The sequence below is a fragment of the Leptosomus discolor genome, chromosome Z (assembly GCF_034619465.1).
Source record: "Leptosomus discolor isolate bLepDis1 chromosome Z, bLepDis1.hap2, whole genome shotgun sequence".
NCBI classification, from domain to species: domain Eukaryota; kingdom Metazoa; phylum Chordata; class Aves; order Leptosomiformes; family Leptosomidae; genus Leptosomus; species Leptosomus discolor.
Window position 1 is genome coordinate 10,062,756 of NC_141419.1, and position 21,860 is coordinate 10,084,615.

The following is a 21,860-nucleotide window of genomic DNA, read 5'->3' on the forward strand; positions in this document are numbered from 1 at the left end:
TAAAGTATTAAAATAATCTCCATAGTTTCCTAGGGTTTGATGGAGTTTAACCATTGGCATAATGATATTTTACTGAGGCTGTTCCTAAGATATTTGCAAGCACCTCGCTGAAGGGCGTAGGTGTGGTGAGTCACCCATTCAGCACGCAGCTCCCATTCATTCATTCCCACGTTGTAGCCTCCCTGGTTTTGCATAACCTATGCAACGTTCTGTTGTCAATCAACCTCAGTTTTGTACAGTAAACTCTCTGGCTCTCTTTTGACTTGAATGAATGGTGCCATTCATTCACATCATAATTTTCTGCAAATACCATTCCAAAGCGAGGATGAAGCGACTGGCTTTTAATGTGCAAGGGCTGTGAGAATTGTAAGGCATTGCAGTCAAAGAGTTTTGTGTGTATGCAAACCAGGTCAGAGGTGGAGGAGAAAAAGGGAGGAGACTAGTTAATTTACCTCTACTATCAGCTGGAAACAATGAATTTTTCACCACATGCAACAGAGAAGGCAGAGCAAGCATAATCATATTAATCTGCCACTTTGTCATGCTATGCTCTTCTATAAGGGAAAGCAATCTTGACTTTTTTGTCTTTCAGGCATTCAGAAGTTATGAAAACTTTGCCCTGCATATTTACATGTTTTATTTTTTGCTTCCTTCTGGAACCCAACCAAGATCTAAGTTTTTACCTCTGGTAATTTTTTAAGTTCTTGGATACTGTTATCCTTGCAACAGCTGTTATCACACCTAGCCAGGCTCAGCCTAGCGCAGGCTCAGTCACAATTGGGAGGTCCTTTAGGGGAATGAAGAATGAGATCCTCAGCAAAAGTGGTAAAACTGAGAGGAGCAAGAGGCTTCTGGGAAGGGATTGTGGGAACAGGGCAACTGATCACGAGCTGCTAGAGAAAAGCAAGCAAAGAGTTCCTGCATGCTGCTGTTTGTGGCCTGGAAAGGGAAGGGGAGTCCAGTATTTGAAAGGATAAGAGAGTAAAATGGTGTGGTTCCCCCTCCTATCAAACAGAGAAGAGCACTGACTATTGATTCCACAGGATTTATTGTTTGAAGTTTAATATTGTCCATAAAATTCATCCGATTTACAGGCAAAAAAAATCTCTGCATCGTCTCCTATGTCAATACGAGATACTGTCTCCTGATGGGAAGATCTTTGGGATTTGTGAATGCCTTTTCTGATGCCTTCTGAATGATCAGCGTCATCTTCTAGCTTATCCCTTTAGTGAAAGTTATCATTACTGAAACTCATTGCTTATTGAAACATTAGATAAGCTATAATTTAGTGTACCTCTCTGGCTGTAGTTTTTAATCCTTGTGATTCTTTAAAACTGGCTAAAACTGATCTCTGATGGTAGTTGAGTACTGTGACTAAGCAAGATTTAAAATGTTGGGAATGTATCTTTCTTAATTTCAATATGTTTATTATGCTGTTAGTTGGAGGGCCTACCCAAACTTTATTGATACCTTCTAATCTAAGAATTTCTTCCATTTTTCCTTAGATGTCTAATTGTATACCATGGGTTTTAAGAATTAACAGCATGATATGGTTCTCTTCTCTTTGGAGTTTCTAAGGAAAACTCTAAATACAGATATAGATAGATCAGTAGATAGATACAAGTTGCATAACTAATTAAATGTAAGTAATAAAAAATATTCATAGTTCTGATTCTATTATGTGTCAACAGCTTGTGTTAGTGGTTAAGGACAAGATGTTCTATCAGACCGACTCTTTTAGCTTCTGTTTCTTCCGACATCATCTCCCAGCACAGCTGGATGGTAAAAAGAGGGTGGAAGATGCTGGTGCACTAGAGAAAGTTTAGATGCCATGAGTGACATCAGTGCAATGGCCTTAATGTGGTGATGGTTTATGGCACTTCACTGTGGCAATGCAGATATGTCAACGAGGCAGCTGACACCTAACCTAAAGAGAGGACTGGAAACTCATTTTCCTGCATGATGACTGAAAAATATAAATTAAAAAAAAAAAATCACGTAGAGAGGTAAATTTTTGAGTGTGTTATATTACCATATGCTGGTTTACCCATCTCTGCAGATATTTACACTTGAAAGTTCAGATCTCCTTCCAATTACTCTGCAGCTAACTCATAGTTTACACAGTAAGGGCTATAAAGTAGAGTTTTTCTGGGTTACTAGGTTACACTGACAGTTTTTTTTCAGTGATCTTGAACTTCAGTTTTTTATTAAAAGAAAAATTGGGGACAATTCTCAACATTAAAATACACTTCTTACTAAGTGGAAATGAAAGGATAGGACTTCTTTCACCTACATGCCATTATAAAATTTATTTTTTTTCGTAATCCTTTTTGGTTTAAAATATATTTTGATCACTTACATACGCATATTCTATGTTTTGTATTTTGCTATGTAACGTCTAAACTGTAAACTTTGATACATTGTTAAGCAGTTGTCAACAAAACAATGGATTTAATATTCTTTGTTTAAAAATACTCATATCTGTTGTTGAATGAGACAGTCTATTCAATCTTATAAATATCATATTTAATAAAGAGCAATCCACAGCAAAGAGAAAAAATGTCTTTATCCATAAGCAACCAGATGAGAAATGGATTTTTATTCAGTCAAATCCTTTTAGTCAATGAAACAGCACTTTCATGCATACTGCACTCAAGTGATAATTAATATAGTCTAATTCTGGACATGATGCCTGAATTGATGTACTGTCATCAATACCCCATGTTAAAATCAAACCTTGACAGGGACTTAACACCCTGGAACAGGTCATCATACGATAATACTCTCTTTTCCTTTCAGTATTTGTCTTCAACCAAGCAAAGTATTACAAGATGAGGGGAAAAAAAGGGAAATAATTACAAATGAAGAGTGACGCAGGCTGTGAATAGAACATATGTTAGGCTAGGCAGAGGCATCAGTGAATTATATCATTTCATGATGAAGTGGCAGTGGGGCTGAACGGACCTATTTTAAACCTTGATGTATTTTATCTCTACTGTATTTGGACTGTCATCTTTGGAGAAAGACTTTGTGTAATTGAGAGTCAGCTCCAATCTGCATGACTTAAGCATGAAGTGTAAGCCAGATGAACAGTGTTACGGAAGAAAGGGAAGGATCTAATAAGGTATAAATGAGTAATAACCTTTATACCTCAGACATTTAAATGTGTTTTACAAAATACGATGCTTAATGGTATTAATTTCATGGTACTATTAATAATATAAACAAGGTTTGAAAATAGTTTAAAATTTACTTATTTTTACTTTGTTATTTTAATAAATCCTGTGTATTTACAGTTAAGACATCCTTTGTCACACTGAACATACCATTGTAGGAGAACCAATTTTTCGTTAGATAATTTTTATGATTCTAGTGTATTTTTGTTCTCGATTTCAAGATTCCTCTTCATAGGCTGAGATTATAGTTTTATAGTTATTTGTTAATTTTGAGAGGAGTTTGTTTTGATGATGTTCTTATCTGTAGTGCCACAAACGATTGTATCTCTAGAAGAGTCCTCAGGGAGTCAGTGTATATTTCGATTTTAGTGTAGAAAAAATATAATTTTAAGGAAGTTAAGTTTTTTGCTTTCCAGCAAGAAGTTGGCGTGTTGATAGTGTATGATACATAAATTGACACTCAATAGTGAGTATTTAGGAAGAATTTTTGGTAGACCTTGTAAGTCTAATAAGAACTTAATAAGTCTTCCAGCAGGTCTTCGTTTCTGATGTAAAAGAGCATACAAATGCTGTGTAGCATGTCCAGCACAACTCAAGGTGCATTTCACAAACTTAATAATTTGAATTTAATTGTATCCAACCTTTTGTCTGGATCTGGTTTTGTTAGAAAGATTCTTCAGACAATTCAGCTCTGGAGACAGAATAATTTGTTATTGATACAGCTATGGATAAGGATAGCTTCTGTAATGCAAGCTACTTGTTCTGTATAAAACATTTTCTTCTTAGGTCAGTGTAGTTACATAGAAGTGTGATGAGCATTTCACAGCTCCTTGTGCTTCGTCCGCATAGTTAGCCAACAGTTTCAAGCTTAGAATAAATGTTATTAACACTTTTCCTTTCATCTTAAAAAACAGCTATTCAGAAGAAACAGAAAAAAAATAGACATAATAGTCCAGTATGTGAACCTTTGTACTGAAGAGTATGCTTATCTGTTGGCCAGCTTCACATTGACGAGTACTTGCATGTAGGGCATCCTCATAACCATGTGCGGATGGGACAGGTCTGCCGGCGTAGCTTTGATATCAGGATTGGGGTCACAGAGGTTTTGGAAGAAGTTCTTTGTCCTCAGAACCTGTGCATAAAAAATTGGTTATCACATAAATTCTTTTACATTGCCTTCTTCATAGAAAAAAGCTTTCCTACAATGGGACAGTGAGAACAGACTATTTTTTCTTTATTCCTTGCTTTTGTGTTGTTTTATTAAGTTCACCTCATGTTCCTGTTCACAATTTGAGCACTGTGCAACTAACTTCTAGCAGTCTGTAGATCCTGTGTCTGTGAAGGTTATTACACCATGTTAGGTATTAGTAAGTAATTTCTCGCAAATAAAACAATATGGCACAAGAACATTTAACATCTTCACATTCACTTATTGTGATAAATTGTGTAGTGATCTACTGTGAGTACAAACAGGTAAATCTGTTCCAGCCCATGTAGGAGATCCAGCCTATAAAGTTAAGCAGATGTCAGGATGAGAAACACTGATGGAAGTCATAACAGCAACCAGAATTTAAAGTCTTTTTTTTGGCGTCAGATCAGTCTGCCCCATGTACTACTGGTGTTTTGATGTCCTTCATCCTGATGATCCTTTCAACTCTTTTACTGTGCAGCTTTGCAGTCTCATTTTACTACTATTTTAAGACATTGGATATGGCTTTTGAATAGCTTTCTACTGACTTCAAACTACGTATGTATGCATACATGCGTATATACACGCACATATATTTAAAGAAGGACAGCTGTCATACAAGTTATCTGTTATCCAAAGACTGAATGTGTTGCTTTTGAACTGTATCTCTTTACATGATTCTACTGTGAAAATTCACTTGCATCTGATAATCATCTTGCAGATCAAAAAGCAAGATGATTTCTGGGTGAGGAGAAAACATTAGCAGAATCTGCAAGATACGGAGCTTGGGCAAATGAAGAATGCAATTTGACTTTAAAACAGCAATAAACTCTTGCGTCTACAGAGCTGAGAAACTTTTCAAAACTACTGTTTACCAGTAGGCAAGGAAGAAAATAACATCAATAAAGCTATTCAAGTAATAAGAGAACCTGTTCACAAATAAACTCAAGGTAATGTAACATCAATATAATTTGATCACATTTATGGAAAATTTATTTATGATTTTGAAACTTGAGAATGAAATGTCAATTCCAAATGTCTGCTACATCTTTGCAGTTAGATCAATGATTTCTAGTTGGTAATTCCCTCACTGTGCTCTTCTCCAGGCCTTTCTCATGTCCTGTGGGATGTGAAGCATCCTGTCTCACCCAGGTTCCCTCACACCCCATCTACTCTCTTATCTGGCAAGTTTCGTGTGCATGGGTTTGGTCTTCTGAGTGGAGATGCTCCTGCGTGGCCACTGTGGCTGTCACGTTCTCACAGGGACTATCATTTTGCAGTCAGAGTGCAGAATCTTTCTTAGGCATAATGGGCTTGTAGAATTAAAAGTATTTTGGGGCACTGCAGCCTCAAATCCAAAACAGAACTTCACAAATTTGACATCTTCAAATCAAGCTGACTGAGTTGCTAGGCAGACTGTGATGCTTTTACTGGTTAAACTGGAGCTGCCATCTTCGTGAAAACTATTATGAAGTTCAGAGTGATTTGTACAAGTGTCTATTTGGCTTCAGTTTCTATGAAGAGAAGAAAAGTAAAACATAACTTTATTCTTTTTCCCCTTCTGCTTTTTTTCCACTTTAGAGGTCTTACAGTAATAAAGGCAGTACCTTGACTTAAGAGTTGATGACTTGTGGAGTCAAAATGAGAGTTACGTATTTTTGACCTATTATGAATAGCTTAGTTCAGTTTTGACATAGTGCATTGCAATACTTTCATTTTTTACAAAACATTTACAGTTAGTGTAAAAGTCTGTTCGAGGAAATGCGTAATGGTGGCTACATGGCAAATTTGAAACTGAAAATTAGGTGTTCGTTTTATCTGTCTGCACATCAGTTTGTGATATTCCTTGTGAGTTTCACACTGAGAGCAGCAGAAGTTTGACAGTCAGTGGCAGGCAGATTAGTAGCAGTGCTATTGTCTGTCGAGAAATACGCACAGCTCATTGATTTAGAACATGACTCATAGAGTAAAATCAAAACCACTCCTCTCTAACTTAAATTTGGGGGGGAGGGCAGAAATTAAATAAAAAAAATCCAAAAGAGTGAAACTTTAACCAGAGACAAATGTACGAATGAGCTGTGCTTGTAGATGTTCTTTAGAATATTTTCATGGCTTGAGATTTATACCTGATTTTTTACATACTCTGTAAAGAGTTGCATCCTTCCTACTAAACTTTAGATGCTACAATTGTATTATTAATATTACTACTAATAATGGTGAAGTGGGACAAGAGGCAATTACAGATTTTTTTGCGTACTTTTTCAACTCTAGATGTGGTGACTTTTAACCAGTCCACAAATGGTAGTAGTAGCAATTAAGAAATATATCTACTTTTGTTTTTACAGATCAGTTGTTTTTTATATGAAAAGATTTAGACAAGTCTGGTGTTTTATAAGACCTTTCTTTTAATATTTACATTATAAAACTTGGCAGCAGCAGAGTTCTGAAAAGATCTTTGCATTTTCATTATTTTAATTTTTAAAGCTTGAATTAATTAGTATATGTCAGTCTTTCTGAAGTTTTTTAAGGGGCACAATGGTTTTGAAATCCTTATTGAATTCTATGAGGTAAAAGCAAAATTTTCCATCCTATCAATAAAAATGATGTTGTGGCACATATATAAATAGTAAGAAGCTGTAGCTCTCCCAGAAATGTTTGAAATTAAAACATTTTGCATTCAAATTCATCTTAGAGAACTTTTTTTTCTTGTTGAAAAAGTAAAATCAGAATATAAAGCAACAAGGAAGAATATACTTAAAAAGAAAACGTAAGCACCCAGATCCATACCTCTGTCTTGCTCTTCTGTCATTAAAAAAAAAAAAAAAGCAAGTGACAAAAAGACCAAGAATAGAAATACATTTAATTCAAAAGTTTTTATTGTCCAGTTTTAAGAAAGCTCCATTGTCCACACATATCAGTCAATTAATAAATAAAAAGAAAAATTAAGCATTGGTACTTGTTCACAAATTCAGTCTTTTCTGATTAGCTGTGAACTAGGAAGTAGAACTATACTTCAAGAACAGAAAACTGTTTTAGGGATTTGATAGAATGGTATGTCGTGATGATGATGATCAGCTTCCTCCACAATTCCTTCCAGAAACATTTTTATTTCACCTTTTTTTTTTTTCCCCTGAGTAATTATATTTGTTGCAGCTATCACAGAGAACTATCTTCTTCCATTTCTATTTTATTTTTGCTATGCCTCTCTTTATCCTGTACCCTGTGCCCCCTTTGCATTAATGGAATATAAGAGACTATTCTGTACTACTTGTGTTTATAAGAGGATTCCCCTTCCAGATTCCAGTACTGTAGAGCAGCTGGAAGTGTTTAGTGGCCGTCTGTACCAGTACTCCCATCTTTTTAGCATTAAAATTAATTTTCCTCATCTTGGCATATAAAGAACCCCAGTGTGCCCCTTACCTCATTACCTGAAATTTTACAGTGACACCAACAGCAGGGGATGTGGTGGAGCAGCTTTTTGGATATCAAGAGTAGAAGCTCTGGGAGTATTAGCTTGAATAGACACTGCAGTTCTTGTAGCCTTTAATAGGTTCTTCCTTCACGACTGCTGATGGCTGGAGCAATGTGGGTGGATATCATCCAGGTTTTTCTGTCGCTCTGATCACTTGCAATTTTTGTTCCTAGGTAAGAGAACAACCAGGCACACATCTGAAGCGTATACTTGGTGCGTAGTGCTAATCAGCAATCTTGTTGACTGTCATAGAGGAGGCTGAATAACTGAACATGTTTATTTATGTATAGTGCAGTGTAGTGACACAAGGTAAAAATGAAACTATTTTGTTGACTATCGTACCTGCTGTTCCAGTAATGCACTTATGTTTTGCATGAATATTGATTTTCAGTTGGGGAAACATACCAAGCTCCATAAAATCAACATTCCTGAGCACTGGATTTTTATAGAAAGCAGTGTTTAGATATAATTAGATATATAAATGGGGGGAGAGGGGTTGGATCCCGGTTGGATGCAAGCGTGCAGGGACACTAAGGTGGTCAAACTGGCAAATTTCTGGATATTCAGGGAAACAAATAGTAGGCATCTGTCTTTCCTTGGGAAGAAAGTGGGAGAAAGGTATTTTTATTACATTTGTTTTCTTTTGTTTTCAGTAAGCTTCCTTAATCCTGAGTTATGAACAGGACCTCTAGAAAATTTCACATCTTTTAAATCTACAGATGAAATTTTCCTTGAAAATCTAACAATGGAATGGGTTTTTGAGAGCACTAACAAAAAGCTTCCCAAGTGACTAAGTCAATTTTGAAATACAACTTTGAAAAGAGATGGTTGCAGGTATTATTAGAAGCAAGCAGTCAAATGATTAAAAGAAAGCCCTGAAAAGAGAATGAGGGGAAAACAATATTCTAAAAAATTTAAAAGGTATATAGACAAAATTTAATACTAAGGATAAAATTGACTGGAATATGACAGGAAAGAATAAACAATCACGTAACAAAGCGTGTAGTATCTTCACTTGCCAAATCCATGTCAGTAAGATCCTTTCCTGGCCTCCTCTGCTGCGCTCTGCCTAAAAGCTGGTACATTCCTCAGGCTCAGATGTATGCCCTATGATCGTTGCATGAAATCATGTCATTTCCTTGTAAAAAAAATTCAGCATGATTATTTCAATAATCAAAGGCCTATTGTCAGTTACAGTGTCAGTCGAGATGAGGGGGTAGATTTACAGACAGCAGAATTACTCTGATACAGATCTGAAAGTTAAATCTATGGAATCTGGGGTCAAATCTTACCATCAGTCGTATGAGTAGCTGTTTTGCTATTGACTTCAGTGGTGCTGGGATTCATGTCTTTGGAATACCATAGAGGAAACTGTGACGTGATAATCATGTCTTGTATAGCCTTAAGGACATAATACTTGTAGTTAAATACTTTACATAGATTTGTAGTTTTAGGAATATATTGTTTATTTGTAAGTATATATTAATAATTTATTTTTATATATTTTTTTACAATGTTTGGAGATATTACCCTTGCATGTATTCATAAAAATACAATCTTTTATTACATATACATATATACATGAAATACCATGAAGCCATTGTTTGAAAGTGTTAGGCCATTCTAAGCTATTCTATTAGATGGAGATCCTAAATTTGTGGTTGAAAAGTTAAATGATATCAATAGATACAGCTGCCTGTAAAGCAGGTTCATATTTTAGGGAAATGTTTTCTTTCAACATGAGAGCAGTCTTTAAGAAAGCAATGTTAAAGGAAAGAAAAAATGCATTAAAGAACTTTAGAGAGTATTTAATTATATAATTGCAATCATCATAATTTAGTATAATCATATTTGGGTTTGTTTAGTGCAATGATTAAAATTGAAATATATCTCTTGAATGTATTTGGCATAAAATAAGCTCAAAATTTATGGGGGAAAAAGGAATAGATATAATTAGATTCTTTGATAAAAATTTAGTCCTGGAAACTGTCTGTATATTCTTTTTTTATTTTTATTTTGATGATGGCTAAGATGGGGCCATTCTTTTAGAATTAAAAAGAGTGGTAAGAGGAAATGAAAGGGCAACACAAATGTCAGTACAGTGATATGACTCAGAAAGTCTGTGAACTTACTTTCGCTCTTGGTGTCATCTTCCTCCCTTCCTCAAATTCCTCAGCTCCTCCTCTAATCCACCTGTCGTGTGCCTGGCACTGTAAACATATTTAGATGTCAGATTACCAATGAAATACCTTAATGCCATTAAAAGTGTGCATGAGTTTCTCGGTGACAGAAATAATGTCTTCCTACAGCTCTCAAACATGAGCAGAGGCTTCTGGATAACACTTTTATGCAGATACATGGTTATAATAATAATAATGTGGAATGTTTATGATACAATTTTTTTTAGTCACACAGTATGCTATGAGATCTCTCTTAGTAGATCTCTTTAAAAGAACGCAATTCGATTGTAAATAAATCGTTATCAATGTACACCACTGTATTGCATTCTAGATAGACAGTGTTATTAGCCAGAGTTGTGCAATAAACTCTTCCAAGTTTTCTTTCAAGTATCTTTCCTATTTTCTGTTGAAATTAGACTTCTATACATTGATATGCATTTAATAAGAACATTTCTTTTTTCTGGTATGTTTCCAGAGCTCTAGCATGCAGTGAAGGTTTTATAGTCAGTGTGCAGTGCAGCAGATGTCATTCCATTTGCCTAAGTCCTGCTGACATTTGGAGTTGTGGATTAATTGAGCTACAGAATGAAATTTAATTAAAATTAAATACAGACTTGGCCATTGTATCTGTTCATTTTTTACACTCTAGTGTGTACATTTGCAGTCAGCGCCATAGTTAATTTGTTTAATCAGTATGCTATGTGGGAGAAGCTGCACTTTGTTTTAAGCTAAAATTGTGGCAGATGCCAAGTGGAGCATCGTTTCTATAATTTCGTGTGATACATGTTATGTAAATGATGCTATTGATGTGCCTCAGAACAACCTGAAGGGTGCAGATTATTCTATTTGTGAAGTTATTGAAAAAGAAAAGACTGTATAAAAGGTGGGGTTTGGTCTGGGTTTTTTAAGACAAAGATTTTGTTTAAACTGATGTTTTAAGTACTCTGCTAATTTAGTTAGCTTATGGGGAAATATATTGGTAGTGAAAGAATTACAAAAGTGCAATTTATTTCTCTCATAAAATGCCATTGTCAGAATTGGTTTAGCCTTGAGATAGATCTGTAATGGAAATGTCAACAGAAGGCATTAAAAAATGCCAATACTTGATTGTAAGAATTTTCTTCTTGATAATTGAGTAGGTATGTATGTGGGAAGCATTCAAATGTTTTTTCTTCTCTCTGACCATAATAATAGGTATTGAATACTGGGTAAAGTAGAAGTAACACTGGAGGGAATTTCTGTCTTTATGCATTTAATTTAGGTCCATCTGGAAACACTCACTTCTGCTCCTTTACGTGTAGGTAGCACTAATTTTAGGTATTCTGACTCAATCTAAATTAGATGCCTAAAGCAGCCAAAGTAGATGGTACGAATACCTCTCTGAGTATTAAAATAAAGAAGACATTAGTAGATGCCACCCTGAATATTGCATAATAAACTTAGTGACACATTTCTACTGTGAAAATTGAGGACATAAAGTCTCTCATTTATAGTTTACTGAATGAACAGAGGTTTTAAAAAATGAGTTTGTTTGTTCAACTTTGTCCTTCATTGCTACAATGAAAATTGTTCTGACATAGCATGGTTTTCAAAAACCAATTGAAATATCTAAATGTCCCAGGATATTCACTCAGTTTCCAGCAACGTTTGGCTCAAGGCTTCCTTTAAAAAGAGGAAATGTCTGTATTCAGTACATAAAATTTCTCTTCCATCAGCTTGTCCATTCTCTGCTTGAGTCCACATAAACTTCTAGTATCCGCAGTAATGCATAACTTCACTGCACGCTGGATGAAGAAACCCGTTTTGTTTGGTTTTAACCTACTGCTGTTCTCTGCCCTTGAGGCCCACCAGCTGCTGCGTTGGAAGAGATGGTGTAAAGTGGATTCCCTCTCTCTAATTCCATGCTGCTTGAGGTGTTATGGACTTCTTATATGCTCTGCTCTGCCATCTGTTTTCCAGCCAGAACTAATACCACCTATTTTTGTGCCTTATTCTGTTCTACTGTAACCTTTTTTTTTTTTTTTTTAAGATAGAGAGATGATGGAACTAGAAATGTATATGGTATTCAACATGTGAGCATGCCATGGATTTATATCCATTGCATATTGTAGTACTCTTACTTATTTTCCTGCTAAATCTAAATGCTTAAATCCCAAGGCTACTTTTGTTTGTTTGTTTGTTTTTGTTTCATTTCATCATTGAACATATATTTTCCCAGAACTATTTAAGGCCTCAAGATCTTACCCATGCTTGGTAATTATCAGCTCAGAGCCCATCATTTTGCCAGTACAGTTAGGATTGAGATTCCCTTGTACATGACTTCACATTTGTCTTTGCTGAGTTTCATCTATCATCTGAACGCCCAGTTCAGAGCTGTAAGGGCTTTCTTGATGTTTGCACCATCAGTTCTTGACTTCACGACTTTTAAGTGTGTTGTGTCATCAGCAAACTTTCTCATCTCACATTTCACTCATCCTTTTTTCATCATTTATGAGTGAGTTAGACAGTGTGGGTCCTTGTGGAGTTTCTCTGGCATGCACCATGCAAACCGATCATCTGTCTGTACCAGTCGTCTGTGTTTTAACCGTGTTTATGCATGTTGCGATTCTTTCTTTTCCACCTTGACTGCCTAGTTGCTTTACAAAGCTTTGGTGAAAGACTTCATCAGCAGCTTTTGAAAACCCAAGCATACTATATTGAACAGGTCTTCTTTTACAAACCTGGTTTTTGAGACGTTTGTCACACATGACTTCCCTTTACTAGGGGTGGGCTGACTCTTACCTCATATAGCAATTTGTCTATCTGTACACAAGTTCTGTTCTTTGTTTTAGTGTCCACCGACTGGCCTGGTGCACTCCCAAGGCTTACCTGTTTGCAGATACTCCCTGGTACACATTTCAAAAATGGGTGGCACATTTACCACATTCCAGTCCTTAATTAAGTAGTTTTAAGTAGTAGGTTCCACACTACAATTAGCGGTTCAGCTATTACAATCCTGAGTTCAGTTGAAACTATAACGCAAATACTATTTGGTCCTGGCAATGTGCTACTTAACCTTTTTTTTTTCTTTTATTTGTCACATAATATTTTGTACTGACATTCAATTTGAGATAGATTTTTCTGCTGAGACCTTTTTTAAGAAAGCTTCAAGTAGAGGAACCTTCTCAAATTTTCCACAGTTTATTCAGAAGTAAAAAAAAAAGGAAAAAGAAAGCGAAAAGCCTGTGACACTTGCACACTGATAGTCTTCTAGCTGTGTGAACATTCCAGCAGTGATCACAATAATGTGAAAACACATTATTGTATTGTAGGGTTTTAATCCTTTTTGTGGGGGTTGTTACTCATACTATCTTCTGGACCATCTCACTGTGTTTTTATAACTAACCTACGAGAGTTTATGGTACACTCTATTTTCAACTTTCAGAATGATACCGACTTGCTTGTAATAACTTCCTTTCCCCTCCCGTCTAATTATTTTAAGTTCTTCTTGCCATGTCTGTTCTCTGAAGTGACTGCTTTCTGCCTGCAACAAGATGCCCCCTGTCTTTGTGCTGCCTCCAAGTCTCTTAGCTGCCTCACTTGGGGATATAAAGCTTTCTGTTGAGTTACAGAGCTACAGCGTTGCTGAAGTTGAGCACAGCTTTTTGAGGTGAGGCACAGTTGTGCAGCATTTTGGGGGTTTGCCCAAGAAGGTTGAATTCCAGTGCATGGTAGCTGCTGTCACAGGGTGGATTTTTGACAGTAACATTTCAAATCAAGTCGGTTGTTCTGCTCAAAAGTCAAAGGTTGTTTCTTCTCTCATGGGCCTCTAAACAGACTGCCCCATCAATCAATTGCTGACCGTGTCTACAAATTTAGTCATATCATTGGGTCACAATGTGATATTTTCCCAATCCACAGTGTGAGAAGTAGCCTGAGTCTCCCATTACCGCAGCATCCTGGCCGCCTGCTTTCCCTCAGCATTCACAGGCAGTGTCACCAGTTCTGGTCAAGTAGTCAGCGACATCATTCCAATACTAAGTTTTTCCCATTTAGGTCTTGAATTTCAATCATCTGTCTGTCTTCAGACAGCTGCAGTCAAGACCAAATGTGTTTGGCTTCTTTGAGCCAATATCCCAGCTAACATGGATTCTCAGCATCCCTCCAAAACACTCTTAACTGCATAGATGTATTCCGAAGCTTCATCCCATATAACATTGCTTTCCTCTTCTCAGTTGTAATCACCTGAAATTTGACTTCTTTTCTATCTTATTTCTATCTCACTGCTCATTTATAGAGTAGCAAACAGGAATATGGCACTTTACAGACAAGAACAGACAGTGCTTCTGAAAGACTGTCCCCATCTTGGCCCTTACAGTCAAATTCAAAAAATGCCCCACAAATAACTGAGTTTTAAAAAGCATTTTAAAAAACCTTAAAAGGGTTTACGTGTGGCTTTCTTACTCATATGATAAGAAATGGGTTAAGCCAAGGGGTTAATGCACTACTGATGCTATTAAAATGTTGATATGCATCTTGATAGCACATGGATTAGGATTAAAGAAGGGTAGCTGGATGGAAGGAGGCACCGTTTGGTGAACTCAAACCCGAGAGAGACTGGAGAAGTGCAAAGGCTTTACTTGGAGCATTAGGAGAACCAGTAATGCAGTAATTTGGAAGAGGCCATTGGAATGAAAAAGGTTTGTCCCTGTCTGCGCAAGAAAGTGACTCTATGACCAGTGGGCAAACCGCTGCATGAGTCCTCTTACAGCAAGGTGTGAACTAAAATTTGTAGGTTTTTTCAGTCGTGGACATGGAAAAGTAAGATTCGTTGATGATATAAATGGCATATGTCAGGAATAAGTAACAGTCTGGATGAAAAACAGTGAAATAACAAGAATTATTTAGAGGATGTTGGGGGAGTAAAGCTGGGTAGTCACCCAGCTGACAGAATGGTGGATTTGAAAATGGAGAGATTTTTTTTTACAGGGACTAGAAAGATTTTTTACTTGAACTCCAAGATAGTAAGATGACATTCAGGAGAGGTAGTAAAGGGACAATTGGAGACAAGACACAAAAGAAAATAGGGAAGGTTTTTTTTTGAGGCAGTGGTCCAAATTGAGTGCTAGGACTGAAAGGCGGAATAGAGGAATCACACTGAGGGTAACAACATTTTAAATTAGAGGTACAACTGTGAAAGAAAGAAGAGGAAGACATGAAGAGACAAGACGTTGCAGATAAAGGCTAAAGGTACTGGAGAAGAGCATTCGGTTGTAGAAGGGGCCATGTGAGAAGACAGTGATGGCAGCAGAGGTGGGAGGGACGCTGGAGAAGAATAAGCAGATCACAGTGCTGAAGATGAGAGTAGGAGGAATACAGAGGATATATTTAGGCATGTTGATATGTACAAGTTACATAGCTTAAGAGATGCAACAACACATAATAGGCATATTTTAGAAATATTTTAATTGTCAGAAGGGAAGAGGCTAGCGATCCACCATGGCAAAAAGTCTGTGTTCAGCAAAATCCAGTATGAAGTGGTTTTTTACCTCATTGAAGGGAGATATTGAAAGACAATCTGATTTTAGGGGAAGCGTCTTTCTGGGTATAAAGACAGCAGTTCACTTAAACCCACAGCACAATAGTCACAGAATCACAGAACGTCAGGGATTGGAAGGGACCTTGAAAGATCATCTAGTCCAACCCCCCTGCCAGAGCAGGACCACCTAGAGCAGTTCACACAGGACTGTGTCCAGGTGGGTTTTGAATGTCTCCAGAGATTATAGTTTGTTACTTTTTTTTCAATTATAGCTGTTTTATTCATGCAGTATCTATTGCTTTAAATTTTTACCGATCTATTAGTGACATGTTATCTCACGATCTTGAGCTTCATGATAACTACTCACGGATTTTCCTTTTAAAGTTTTAAACTAATTGCCAGTTGTAGTCATTGACTGCCTTTTCATTCATCTATTTAGAATGGTAGAATAACCTGCATTTACAACTGTTACTGTATTGCAGGCCCACAAAGTTTTGGATTACTTATTTTGCAGTCTAAATATTTTTTAACTTCACAAATGAAGTTGTCTGCTAATATTGAATAGATATCCAGCAATTCTCCATGGATCTCCATTCTTCACTCTTGTTCATTTAGGGGCAAAACTAATCTCTCATGTTTTCCTCATTGCAAGCTTGCAAATATGAAGCTTTTTTAAACAAGCTTTACACTGTGTTTCACCTGAAAGGCAAACTAATTTTAATGCCTTTTTTTGGTGCTTACAGCTTTTATATACATAGGAGTATTGCTCAATGTGACAGAGTCTCCTTATCCTGTGTAATACCCTGGTTCATGGGGCTGTGGGAAATACACAGATGCACTTTTACATTAAGAACTGGAAACTATGATAACGTGAGACAAAAAATATCCTGCTTTTAGTCCAATTAGAAATTAATAATCTGCATGTATTATATCCCTTCATCTAAGTGATATAGAGTCTAATACCTCTGACATTTACTGCAGAAATTGCTCTGTGGGGTTCTCTGCTTTGCGTAATTTGGACTTGCCCCAAGATTATTTAATTATGGAAAAGAAATTCGTGCTGTCATTGAACCAGTGTTGGAGATTTCAAGTGGAACCAACATATGCTAAGCTTACATAAATTATTAAACCAGATTTAACTTTAACTTTTTCCTTTTACACATTGTGAATGGCCATGCGTTCAGTCTAGAAGATGTAGTCAGAGCAACTATTCCTGTCCCGGAGTAGTTAATTGCATAAACAACAATTTGCTTGTTTGGAAAACAATACACTGTCCAAAAAACCCCCAAAAAATGGAATTTCAGAGCAGCATCCTAAAAGTATGTGATTGCACTGGTAGTCTTGAATTTGTGTAAGATGGCCTTCTAAGGATATGCACTTGTTTTAATAGATTTTGTCAGGTTAACACTATGGGAACATTTTTCTGCTGTATTATTCAAGATTGTGCTGTTGGGCTTTAAAGCTGCATACTACCAGAATTGTTTTCATCAATCTTGAGAACTGATAGTGGAGTATATTTTATTTTCTGTTTTTCTTGTTCTTTAGCATAACATTATGTAATTCATAAATTATCCTGAGAAACTGACAGGCTTTTGTTTTCTCTCTAATAAGTATTTTAGTTTGGTGACCTCTGATCATTAGGCAGAATATTTCAGAGGAGAAGAGAATGAAAGTCTGTGAGAAATGCCATTCTTTGATGCCTTTGATGAAGAGATGCTTCATGGAGTCAGTGTGACACACAGCATGGGTGTAATCCTTGACTACAGGCTGACTTGAAAACATCATGTGCCAGCTGTGGTCAACTCTGCATTTGTTACGGGTGCTTTGGGGCTCGGCTTTTTAATGATGTAAAGACTACTGCAAGACTGCAGACCTTGTTATATGCTATGTAGTAGCCATAAGGGATGGCTCTATAATTACACAGGTGCATTATCATTGCCTGTGCCGTAAACTGTACTAATGACTGTGCATGGACCGGACAAAGACAGTAATAAAAAGGATTATAGCAGTATTCTTGCTGGGATCCCTGAGAATAGAAACATGGAACTGTTTTTACTGACTTGCACAGTGCTATGAGTCTTTTTGAACAGGTTGTGTCAGTTACATGTTATCTCACTATCATGAGGAATTAGTGTGTGTAGTTCTGGCCATTTGTGAGGTTTTAAGAAATTTTCAGTTGGTTTCTTAGGAATGCTAAATGGATATTTATTGGGAGTGTTTGTTTTTGTTAAGAAAATGATCATTTGACATTGACATGCTGGCATAGAAATGGAAACGATACTGAAGATGTAACTTTTGGAATTTCTAGCATCCCCAAACAATTTTGGCTGTGCAATTTGTTTTAAACTAAGTTGGGCTCTGAAAGGGTCTGAGGAGAAAAGAAACAACCATTCACAGTTTAGATCAAGACCTCCACAAAGTGATGCATTTGTCTAAAGATAATGTAAATTTATTAATTTTTTACTCCTTTTGTTTGTGTGATTGCTTTTAAGTCTGCGGATGTGCATGAGTCACATTTTCCTCTTAGTTTAAAATTTTACTTTCAAGAAAAATAGAAATTGTTTCTCTTCACTTTGGTAGAACAAACTATCTGAAGACTTGACAAATAGTTATTGAAGCGAGTAATGCTGTACCACCTGTTCTAGGTGATGGGTAAAGATCAGGTAGTTCCATCTGTCCTCTATTTCCTTTAAGAAATGTCTTCTCCTGCAGGTGCAAGTGGAAAAAAGAGTAGGCTTGCTTGTCTTCAGCTCTTCTCTTTTAGAAAGCCACTTTGACTAACTGAACTTTTGGTTCATACTGTTGTAGTATGTAATATTCTGCAGGCCTTATTATGATCATCTGGTTCAATTAATGTGCAGCATCCCCAGGAAAATGATGGGAGAATTATGGGGCAATGTGTGTTCATTCATGCTAAGCTGTTGACATGGAACCATTTCTTGATTTTTGTCTCATGGACCCACTGAGTGTCCTCTATCCGTGTCTATGCTACAGACAGCAAGGCAGCAAAAATAGTATAGGGATTTTATAAATGTGGTACCTTAAGTACCAGAAACGTAAGCAGTCTGGAGCTCCTCACAGGCTAATTTTCCTTGCTGAAGCACAGTAAATTAGCTCACATGAAGCTTGTGCTGCTGAGAGTACAGTGCTGCTGGTATCCATGTTAGTTCGTCTAAAAATAGCTTTGGAAACTCTCTATTCTTTGCAAGCTGCCATGTGGGCATGCGTTTGTTGTCTGGCGATAGCTGGGGCATGTGTGGAACTGAAATAGGTAAAGATCAGAAGATACTCTACCTATCAGTAATTTTAGGCACAGTTTAAATTGTCAAGGTGAAATGTAGGTGAATATAAATGTAAACTTCTCAAAGATAATAGATACAAATTTATTAAACATAATTAATGTTTCTTTTTGTTTAATTATTGAACATAAAATAAATGTCCAATTACCTCTAAATATATTGTTTAAAACAAACATTTACAATGACTATTTTTTTTCATATGCTGGTGTTTTCTTAGATATCTGTATCACATTGCTTCATGCCACAATCAGAAGTTTTATTTCCGTCTGAACTGTCTATGCCAGTCTTCTGTTTATTGAAAGGATCAGTGATAGAAAAAAACCCAACCCTGCATGTGCCAATCTAATATATTGATATATTAATTTTTATTAAAAATGTGAGTCGTGAAATAAAAGAGGCACTGAATGTGTGAGTTATTTTTAAGTTAGATATAAAATTACAATGTAGGCAATAACAACTAGAGTTTTTCTCAGTGATGGCATAAGAAATATTGTTTTCCACTGCTGTTTGACAACTTCCTTAAATCCATTATGGGTCACTTTCTGTTATTTTCTTTGAAATATTTTGTGAAAGCACCCAGCGGTCTGTAAAAGTGTGAACCAGTCTGTAGATACTTAAACGTGCATATTTTGCTATGCTATAACTGTGACATAATTAAAGCAAGGTTAGTACAAGTATCTCCCTCTGTTTAAGAAGAGTGATTAGAGTAAGCAAGCATGAATATCCAATTTATTTCACCTTTCTTGTTGGATATTTTGTTTCTAGAAGTGAAGCTGTTTTGATGATGTGGACTACACCATCTTGAATAACTTCTAATCTGAAATGAAGACATGCAAAACTATTTTAGAAAGATTTTGAACCTCTCTAACTCTCTGCAGTTATGTAGACTTGCTGTATTTCTGAGCTATAACAAGGAGATTTTTGTAAAATGTTCTTCATAGTAGAACTTGTTTTATATGAGAAACATACTTAAAAAGCTAATTTCTTTTCTCCTTTCTGCACTGCAATCCACAAAGTGTGATTAATAATAGATTTAAATTTGCTAAGTGCATTTACTCCTTTGTGCCATCATAAAGAGAATCTATTACTGTAAAATTGAGGCTTAGTTCCAAATTGTGCCATTATGAAGTTTTCTTCCAGCAATGTTTTGTCTCTAATACACTTCCCTCATTGTAATTCTATTGCAAACCTGATGTCTAGCATCAAGTCTCACAATAATTATTTTAAATTGCTACTAGGAACAGTAGTCCTGGTGGGATATATTACTACCATTCTAACAAGATGAATTTCAATGCACTTGTAACCATATTATAGTGTATTATGAAAGAAAGAAAATCTTTGAATTGTAGGTAGGCAAGCAGATTCAGAACATTGAAAAATTATTTTTATCAACTTCTTAGCACTTCATGTTGCACTTTTACATTATCAATTTAAATTAGCATTAATTATATATTAAAATGTATGATAAACTATCACTATAAGGTGGTTTTAAGTAAAACTTAGCAATGATATAGGGTGGAAATTTAGAGATCGAATTGTTTTGCTGAAATTGCCTCTAGACTCAAAGCTTAGAAGTCTCCTGAACTTGTGGTAAGAATAAGTAAAAACTAAAAAGCAAGGTAAACTAAAGGAGCTCACGGTAATGGTTCATTTCAAAACAACAGAAGCTGTAAAGTTCTGTGTCTCTACTTCATAATGAGATCACAGATTAGCTCCTAAATTCATCCACTTAGCATAGAAACTTTAAGGCAGGTCTTCACCAGTTGTTTTAAAATGAGCACCCAGCTGATGTAATATGTTTATGAATACAGTAAAGCACTGTCTGTAGATTTATTATATTGTGCAGTTCTAGAATTAAGTGCTTATGCTGTAATTAAATGATAATGTGTAATTATTTTCAGATCAATATTCAGTATCTTTCTAAAGTAATAAACAGATAAATCTGTAATATCTTAATCTAAAAGGAACTATTCGACAGCAGTACTCAGAAGATGGCTAAAATTTCCAACTTACCAAATTTCATATTTCTAAAATTCAGAACAGCTAATGTTGTTTAAGCAACATTAGAATAATGGCCCTGAGCAAGTAAGAGAAAGCGGCAAACTTTTATGTCACTCTATCCTGTAAAAGAAGCCGGATGCCTGTATTTAGTTCATGTGTGGGGGTTGTAAGTAACACCTTAAAACAATTAGAACAATATGAAAGTTACGTGGTAGCGGTCATCACGGGAACACATGCCATGGTCTCATTTTCGCAATATTGTTTGCAAGAGAAGACAAACTGCATGCAGCATGTGGTGGAAAATCATCAATAGCCCATTACCTTTTGTTTCAAAGTGGGTGGGTTTCATATTCTGGACATGGTGTTGATAGCTGAGTCTGGGGAAGGAGCATGTTGTCTGTGTATAGTCAGTTGGCTACGTGTTCACTTTGAGGGTGGTCGCATCATGTACAGGACTACCTGTAGTGACTTCATCCGTAGATACAGCTGTAAAAGTTGCATCGCAGTTTCTTGTTTTGGGAGAAAAAATGTCTGGGTGATGGAAAAATGATTAGAAACAGAAAGGTCCTTGAATCTAATGGTCTGTTTTCTTCGACTGCTCACATCTCTCTTCATAAATGTTTTACAATGCCTTCCTCTTCCCCCTCCCATTTCTGAATTCCAGTCTTTCCTGTTAATTTAGGAAAGAACCTACAGTGCAAAAGTATATGTTGAAGTAGTTTCTCTAAGGATATGGCACGGAAAAAAGTGTATTACCTTCTAACTGTCAATTAATTTTCAAACCACTGTTGATTTAATGCAGTGATATAAAGAACTAGAGATTATTTTAGATCTTCTTTACAGAATAGATTTTCGTATTTTCTTATACTCGTTTCCACCGTTACTTTAATTCCTGAATCCTACACTCCTAAGGGTGTTTAAAGTACAACACTTCTGTGTTTGCAGCTTTTGTATTTCTGTTTATATATATATACATATATAAACTCAGTTACCATGCCCAGGTTACTCATACACTTCGACAGTTA

General features: G+C 36.1%; 1 protein-coding gene across 1 annotated transcript in view; it reads left to right on the forward strand.

The window, feature by feature from the left end:
• The window catches only part of LOC104351899 (uncharacterized protein KIAA0825), a 157,445-nt gene that overhangs the window by 84,305 nt on the left and 51,280 nt on the right, over positions 1-21,860 (forward strand). The window lies entirely within an intron of this gene.